Genomic DNA, 9,317 nt, shown 5'->3' with positions numbered 1-9,317 from the left:
ACGTCTAGAGGAGTGGAAATCAAGGATGAGATGAGAGATGATTTCATGTAAACGGACTAGGTTAACCCCAATATAGATATAGCCCGGCTATGTCCTAGTTGACCAGAAAACTTTTCACTTTTCAACCGAATGTAGCCGGGTTTTCACCTGAACCTCGACGGCGTTACACCAGCTTTTCATCTCTCTCCATCTACACTGCCTTCCTTCTGGATCTCCTCTCCACCTCCACACCTCCCGGACCCTAAGCCCCCTGGTCCCTGGGCGAGGGCCATGGAGAGAGGGGAGGGTAACGACCCCTCTATCCCATCCTGCCTCACTCTGTCATCTGGCCCGAACATCCTTCAGCTCTTACACCTTCCAGAAATGACTCACGCCTCAAAATTCAAATTTAGAAATCTCTAACTTTCGTTCCTTCCAAAATATCTAATATGCTGACACCAGTGGCGGCTGGGGACCTGAAAGTAAGCTGACACAGAGCTTCATTTGACAACACCTGTGAACCTGTCTGTGTTTTATTGTTTTATATGATTGTGCAGTCAGTTGCAATGCTCACTGTTGAGAAAATACAAACTGACTTTAGTATTCAATGCACAATTTTTCAGCCAACCTGGCCTTCATTATATAAATCTATGATTGAATGATTAACAAGCAGGCAGACATGAACCACCTACCAGCAGTGCGTTCCTTTTAACTTGATTGCATTTCAAATTTAATCAAATTAATTGTTGTACCAAAAAACAACTGGAGCTAAACAGACATCTATTTGTTTTATTGAACATTATTCAACCCCAGTTATTGTTGGTATTATTAAACTATATATTTAATGTGAAGTTAATGTTTCATTAGGCAGAACAATCAAAAAATGTAAAATGAGCAATCCTTATTGAAGCACAGGCAAGCTTGTTAATGAAGAAATAACAGAAACTATAAACAGCAGGTTCAAAACACTTATTAGATTAGTTTTAATTTCTGTGTTAATTCCTTCTATTTTTTGCAACACAGCTGTCACTAACAACCTCTCTCACGCACACTGTACATTGGAACACGCAAACACGCAAACACGCAGTCAGCAGAAGTCACGGTATAGGCCAGTGGTCATGCGCCGCCTATCGGTGCTCGGCGGTACTGCAGGTGGAAGGCGAGGCTTCGGTTTGCTTACCTGACGCAGTTCTTGAGACGCCGCGGGGGCTTTCAAAGCCGTCTAGCTTCTGCGGCGCAGCCAGCCAGCGCCTCAAGCCAAAATGCAAGCCAAGTCTCTGCGCACCTGTACAATATAAAAACAGACTGCAATATGAATCCAGCCTTGCTGCTGCAGTGTATTTAATAACAACTGCAGCTCTCAGCTCTCATCAACACTAAATAGAGATTGATTGGATTTTTGGATTTTTGGAGCTCCACAACCCTCCATATCCAAAATCATGGTATTTCGATAATGTATGTAAATTTGTAAGTAAATACATATAAATGCACACAAATGTGGTATTCTGCCATACATAGCCTTTTGTCTTTTGAAGACAGTACAGAGGCCAGGCCATAGAGGTACAGTATAGTGTGTGACAGAGAGATACGACTGCAGACACACACACACACACACACACACACTCTGGAAGGACTGAGAGAGATGTCTCTGGAAACACACACACACACGCACATACACACATGTCTGGGACAGCTGCTGTACACTCTAAACACCACTTTGGAGGGGTCAGAGACGTGTGATGGTGTGCGTGGAGAGGGGTATTGGGTTTTTTTTTAAGTGCAATCCCATTGAGCTGTATTTCTCTCACCACTGTTTATCTGCTGCGACCTTTCTGGCAGACTTCTCTCCTGCCCCTCATTTCCCCCCTAAGATGGGGTCTGAATTAGAATTCTTATTTACAAAATGTCTGGAGCGTGTCCACGGAAACTGACTGTGGCCAGTTCGGAGCACTTAGAGTTCTTGGCACACGCCCCCCCCCCCACCCCCCCCACCCCCCTCTGAGGCTTGCCTGGAGTGGAATAGCCCCATATGTTGATGGGGGGGGGGGGGGGCAGCTGCAATTTTTGGAGACGTTACTCCCCACTTTGAACTTCCGAAACCTGAGGGAACACCTGCCGGGACCGCCACACCCTTAGTTCTCAAAGCAGCCGTCACAACGGTCGCTTCGTAACAGTGTGAAGTCCGATCGATCTGACCACGCCCCACCCCTAGCCCCGCTTCACATTCCTGTGCTGCTCCTCTCTCCGTGTCGACGCTGGAGAGGAACCTCTCGACGGCTCTGGGTTTATCTCCCCATTTCCTCTCCGAGCGCCCTTCTCTATTAATATCTCCGAAACAGCTGGGATGCACCGGCCCCGGGGACCAGCTGAGCCCTTATCTCTTCAGCACCCTGACGGAGGGCTGCTTCACGGGCCTTACATGGGGCCTGTCTGTGCATCTCCATACCCGACCCACTCACGGTCCCCTACATGTGACAATCAGACAGGGTCAGTAAGGGAGCGGATGAAAAGGTCAAGAGTTGGAAAAAAAAATGTCACTAATACGCAGGCTTGGCTAAGGGAGCGGGTGAAAAAGGCAGAGAGATGGAAAAAATGTCACAGTTACGCAGGCTTGCTAAGGGAGCGGGTGAAAAGGTCAAGAGATGGAAACGTGACAGTGACACAGCCCCAGTAAGGGAGTGGGCGAAAAGGCCCACAGCTGAGACGTGTCACTGTTACACAGGGTCAGTAAGGGAGTGGGTGAAACGGCCAAGAGATGGGAAAAAATGTCACTGTTATACAGGGTCAGCAAGGGGAAGGGTGAAAAATCCCAAGATATGGAAACATGTGACAGTTACAATGGCTCAGTAAGGGAACAGTTGAAAGGCCAAGAGCTATGAAACGTGTCATGTGTCAGCTGACGCCTTGTGTCATGCTATCACTGCCCTTGCATGTGGACTACTAGGCCATATGCCATGTATATACGCTAACTGTGATGCTAGTGACAACACCTCTGTGTAACACAGGGGACATTATAAACATGAACGAATGGCCTCCCAAGTGACATATCCATGTATTTAGCACAGTAATGAAACCCAGAATCCTGGTCCAGGCTTTTCTAGTCCCACCTGTAGTCAGGAATCCCAAGGGAAGGTGCACGATTCACTGCCGGAGGGTTGAAGTCTGCATGGTGTTCCCTTCCGCAGCGTTAACGTGTAATGCCTCTTGAGGAGATTTGACCCCTCTAATCTGCCTGCATCAGACGCACAGTCCTGCCAGTCCATACCTGTAGTGGTGCAACTGGTGGACTACAAAGTGAAAAAGAGCAGGAATGGACTGTTTTTGTTTTATTGGATATTTCTGCAACTGTGTGTCCCTCCCAAACTCATTAAGGAGATTGCAATGATTGGGAATAAAAAATTTCGATTACAAAAAAAAAACAGTCAAATAAAAAATTTTGGAAATATAAAAAATGATTTTTTGCAGCACGGAAAAGATTGTGTCAGCAGTATAATTTAATCTCCCATTTTCTGAGCGGGGGAGGAGGAGGTAGTCAATCCTGACAATCCTGATGTGACAACTGCTGACCAAAATAAGGTGACCCTTTCTGGTGGAACACAGTGACCCCTGGAGGCGATGACACCGATAAGGTCAGTTCCTCTCCTAATTCAATAAGGAAATCAGAAGCACGGAATAACGATGATAAACAGCGGAGTCCAATAAATCGAATGCGATGACGGCAGTTTTTTTCCCCCCGTTATTTATAAACTGCAATCAGCGGTGCGGTGGTGTTCCGTCTTAAATTTTGACCATAAGTGATTCATATTGACGGTTATTTTAATTATCCGGTTATTGCTGCGTCGGTCACGCGCCCTGCCCTTTTCGTCGTAACGGTTTTGAGGGAGCAACTGAGGATAACCAGCGGCGCTCCGGTCGCGGTGTTTTTCTGTGTGCATTCAGCGCCCTCTGTTGGTCGATCTGAAGTACAGGCAGAGGCTGGGAAGGATCAATAAAGCTCACTGCTGTTTTTCAGACGAATCAAAGAAATACTTTGCGAGTGTGTACTTCTCCCCCGCTGCGCAATTATTGCCACTGCGGGGAAAAAATTACATCAGAACTGGTTGATGTTCAAAAGCGAAGCCTCCAGCTAGCTTACTGTGGCGGTGTACTGGAACATCCCAGGATAAGCTGTGATTTTGATTAGTTTCATAGGAATGGAGTCAAAATCGTTGTGTGTACCTACCCGGCTACCTGGAATCTAGACTTGCAGTAATAATGTCATGTAAACACGACTGCAATTTGTGTCATAGACGAGGGTGCTTCAACTTTTCCAGCAATGATTATGTTGGCGTAACAGAGACAGCTGTTGTTAATGAGTTTACCAAACATCATGGGCATTCCAGAGATGGGATTTTTGGCTTCACATTTGGGCAAACATTTGATTTCTTTGTTTTCAAATGCCGAGCCAAAATCATTGAGAGACAGACAACAACATACTCCCCGAAAGACAATGACGATGGGCTTTCTTGGCGAACGCCACCGTCTAAAGCAGAGATAATCAAATCACGGTCCCTGAGGTCTGAGCACGGCTGGTTTTACACCCCCCCTTTACCCCAGAGCGTGAAGACAGTCTGGCCAATCAGTCGCACTAATTGTTCAGTTAATTACCTGGGAGAAAAGAAAACCAGAGCCGGACTTGGATTTTAGGTCCAGATTTGATGATTGCTGTGCTCTAAAGAATTGTGTGTGTGTGTGTGTGTGTGTGTGTGTGTGTGTGTGTACACGTGTATGCATGTGTGTATGTATATGTGTGTATGCGTGCATGTGTGTTGTGTGCACGGGTGTGTGTGTGTGTGTGTTTATGTGCGTGCGTGTGTGTGTGTGCGTGCATACGTGTGTGTATGTATGTGCGTGTGTGCGTGAAAGCGAGTGTGTGCACGTGTGTGTATGTATATGTGTGTGTGAGTGTGCGTATGTGTGTGTGTGTGTGTGTGTGTGTGTGTGTACGTTGCTTCCTTTCTTAATCCTCTGTGCCTGTGCTTCAGTTGCTTCAGAGAGAGAGCTGGTCTGCAGCTCAGTCTGTCTAGCCGGCCGGTCAGGCAGTTTTCATCACGTTCCCCACCATTCTCCCCGTCTCCCTCACATCAGGGAGAATATTCCGGCGCTCCGGGTCCCTCCTGGAGCCCAGCGCAGGGCCGACGCGGGAACAGCATCCGATGCCTCCCAGATCCCTCGCTTCGGGGCTGTGAAGTGTCTCCGTCATTCTGTCTGTCTTCTCCCGCACGTCTCCATAGCAACCTGACAGCAGGTCAGCGCAATCAGAATAATCCGGGCTCTTTTGGATAGTCCGTGTAAAGAATTTTGCCGGCCAAATAAAAGTCAGGAGATAAGAGAATCGTGAAGCTGTCCATGAGTTGGATATACGTGTTGTACTCTTAGTCTCAGGGGAGTGGTTGTGAGATTTACATCTTCTGAGATAACCCTAGTGAGGCGAATATACACTCCTACTGTTGACAAATACCCGTGCTTTCCAGTGTTCTCAGTATGATATTGCCGGCTGAGGTTTCATTCTCCTGTCGATAATTATACAGGAACCCATGCATATGCCTGGTATTAATATCATCCCATTGAGTCACTGTGATTTATGAGATAGCCCTTCTTAGGAAAGGTGAGAATTATTCCATTAAGTGACTCTTGCTGGGTATTTTCAGTACGGAATCAGAGAAAATAAGGTCACACCAAGAAACCTGCGCTGACACTGCCAGGTCATAGGAACAAATTAAGATCAGAAAAGACAAGGCTTCCACACTTGCTTAATAAATAAAAAAAAGCCCAAAGACTGCTGTTTATTTTAACCATATGAACGGTTGATGTTTTTGACCACAACGGTCTTCATCAGAAAGGTTCATCATGTTCTGATGAAGACCGATTTGGTCAGAACGTCAACCGTTTCCATGGTAAAATAAACAGCAGTCTTTATTTTTGCGGGAGTCTTTTCATTTCAGAGTATTTTCAGTAGCCAACATCATCTGGCCGTTTATGAAGGCAGAATCCTTAGTATTTAATTTCCCTTTGCTTTCTGCCTCACTGGGCCAATCTTGTTTGACACGGTTGTCATATTTTGGTGCTGCTTCACAAACACTTACATAAAACTCATTATCGTCTCTCTCTTCTGTATTCAATACGGGTGCCAAAATAAACTGAGCAGGAAATGCGCAGATTGTCCGGATTGGAACAATGAACTCATCTTTTAGTGTTTAACATCTGATATTTCATCTTCCATTTATGCCTGAACGTCCTCTTCCCTGTCCTCTTCCCTGTTCTCCTTCTTCCTCCTTCTTCCCCCATCTACCCATCAGCACCACCTTCAGCTCTGAGCACCAGGTCAGATGTGACTCACAGAGAAATTCTACTCCAGACTTACACAACATTTAAAAAAAATGATCAGATAAAATATATGTTGTTGAATACCGTGGGGTAATTTGTCCTCTGCATGTGACCCATCCTTGTTACTTAGGAGCAGTGGGCAGCTACCGTGTAGTGCCCAGGGACCAGCTCCAGTTCTGAGGGCAGGGCCTTCAAGGGTAAAAGGGTAAAAGTGGAACTACACCTAACATGTCTTTCGGTGTGGGAGGGAAACCAGAGTAGCCAGAGGAAGCCCACACAAACACAGGGAGAACATACAAACTCCACACAGAGAGGATCCAGCCAGCCAGCCAGGACTGGAACCGTGAACCTCCTTTGTGTGAGGCAACAGTTCCAACCACTGCACGACTGTGACACCCAAATGGGGGCAGGTGCCTGGGTTGGCTCAGGAGATATGGACTGTGAGCGAGATAGAGACAGGAAAGAGACATTTTGAGTCAGATTTTTTGACCAGCCTTATTCGATGTGTTCCAATGCCCGCGCCATTCAGGGAATTGGGATGAGCAGGATAATTACTGTGTTTTTTTTTTTAAGCGCCATCTTTTCTTGTTTCTTGTTGTTGTTACGTGTCGTGTTAGTTTTCGTTGCATCTGTAAAGTGTAAGGCAGGGAACGTGAACGTCCCTGGAGCAGAACATCAGTGCATCACGACACAAAAGGGGGGGGTGGGGGGCGACCGGCCCAACAATGGCTCCATTATTCTGCTTTACTTTCCCTGGATGGGACTGGATATAATTATAACTCACGGAGTAAGAGAACCGGGGGGAAAGAGGCACATCAGGCAATTGGAAGGGTGGATGCGCGCTTTAATTGATTTCTGCTGTTCCTCTGGCTGCTGCCGCCCATCGAAGAACGGGCGCAGGCCTGCAGTGCGTCCGCTCCGCATTGCTGGAGAGCCACTGCGCAGGCAGCAGTAAGCCTGGGTGTCTGTGATAATGGCCCCTAATTAAAGACAGCATCTGCAGGTAAGGGGTCGTGTTAGGACGGGGGGGCGGAAGGGGGTATGTTTGGGGATGGTGGTGGTGGTGGGGGGGGGGGGGGGGGGGGGGGGAGTGGGGGGACATCTGTCGAGGCAATCGAGGGTAGCCTCCGTGTATCTGTCTGCCAAGTCCTGTGCAGGCAGGAAGATGCCAGGAGTAGTCTGTAGCCTGTAGCCTGGTGGCTAAGGTACATGACCGGGGCGTGTGAGGTTGGTGGTTGAGGCCCCGGTGTAGCCACGATAAGACGCATGCAGTTGTTGAACCCTTGAGCAAGGCCCTTAACCCCCACATTGCTCCAGGGGGGAACATCCCCTGCTTAGTCTCTTCGATTGTAAGTCGCTTCGGATAGAAGTGTCAGCTAAGTGACTGTAATTTAATGTAATATCCAATGCATGGGATGGAGGTGAGAGGGTTTTGTGAGGGTCAGGGAACAAATAACCTGAACCGAAGGTTGCAAATTCAAATTGCCATTATACTCTTGATCAAGACATTTTAACTTTAATCGCTTCTGTAAATATGTAGTTGTATGGCTGTGTATGGTACCTGCTAAGGGTGTTACAGCCCACAGTGTGCACATAGGGATGCTGACCTGCATCTGGAGAAATTAAGGTCCCTAAAGGAAAAAGGAAGAATTCTGCCGTTGGGCCCTGGAGTGGGGCCCTTGAGCAAGGCCCTTAAACCAGAAACTGCCCCTGGGTGCTTTACCCCCATTCTCTTTCTCTCTCTCTCACTCTCACTCTCTCTCTCTCACTCTCTCTCTCCACTTGTAACTGTTCCATCTGGCATTTCTCCTAGGGTGTCCTTAACAAAGAGAAAAATGTTCTCAGTGGACCTCCAATGGTTAAATAAAGGATTTTTCTAAAATATGTTGAAATTTTTTTTTTTTTAATTGTTGAGATTTTTAAGTTACTGTGTTTCAATTTCCATTTCCCATACAAAAATCAGATCAAATAAATGTCACATATTATAAAATTGTGTGAGATGCACCCCACTGGTGGTACAATGCACACACACAAATAAAAATTCACATAATTCCGCCCCTCGTTCACAAAAATACAACATTTAGCCTTTTATCACACGTCTCGCTCTGAGACCACGGGCCCAATGTCGATCCATAGTTTCCCTGCAAAATGTGCGCTTGGGGGGTACATCCCGGCCCGCGATTGGCCGAGCAACGTCACGTGATCGCACGTCACAGCCGCGTACCGAGCCTAGCTGGGTAATTAGGAGCTTCATATGGTGTAAATCAGGACACACCACAGCATTCCTCCCTGGCTACACAAACTGCAGAAAACCGCCCCCTCGGAGAATAGGCCAAGCAACATCACGGGCCTCCGTCCTACCCCCTGTCTCTCAAAACGAGTCTCTTGAAGAGAATTCTGTAAATTCCAATTAAACAGGACTGATTAAATCCACTACTTCACAGTCTCTGCCTCATGCACAGATTTAATGTATGTTTGGCTAGGATAATCTGTGGCATAGCAGACAGCGTTATAGCGCTAGGCTAGCATCTATGTGCGCTATCAGACATTGGAGTGCTGTATCCAAGGAGACAGAAAGCCTTTATTGCCTGCCTGGCCCCAGCCAGCACACAGGAAGCTCAATCTCACACCTTCTCTCCTTCTTTAGCCAGAGAAACACAAAGAACGGCCATTTAGTCGCTTGAGCATTGCCACTGTGAACGCACAGGTGATGTCCATCATAGCACAGAGAAAGGTCTGCGAAGAGATCTCAACGTTATTTGATCGTTTATTTTTATCTTCACAACCCGGAGAGAAAAACAACTTTGTTTTTGTTACTGCTGAACCCTGGTCTTAAGCTTGGGTGTTTTTTGTTTTTTTTCACAAGGATAAAAAGTATAGTCGGCATCACTGTTTACAAGTGTCTTTGAAAATAAATTAAAGAAAGGGAAACACTGTGTTGCGAGGGCTTAATTAAAATTATAGGTTTACCA

Source organism: Conger conger, chromosome 1 (assembly GCF_963514075.1).
Source record: "Conger conger chromosome 1, fConCon1.1, whole genome shotgun sequence".
NCBI lineage: Eukaryota > Metazoa > Chordata > Actinopteri > Anguilliformes > Congridae > Conger > Conger conger.
Note: the sequence above shows the minus strand (reverse complement) of the source record.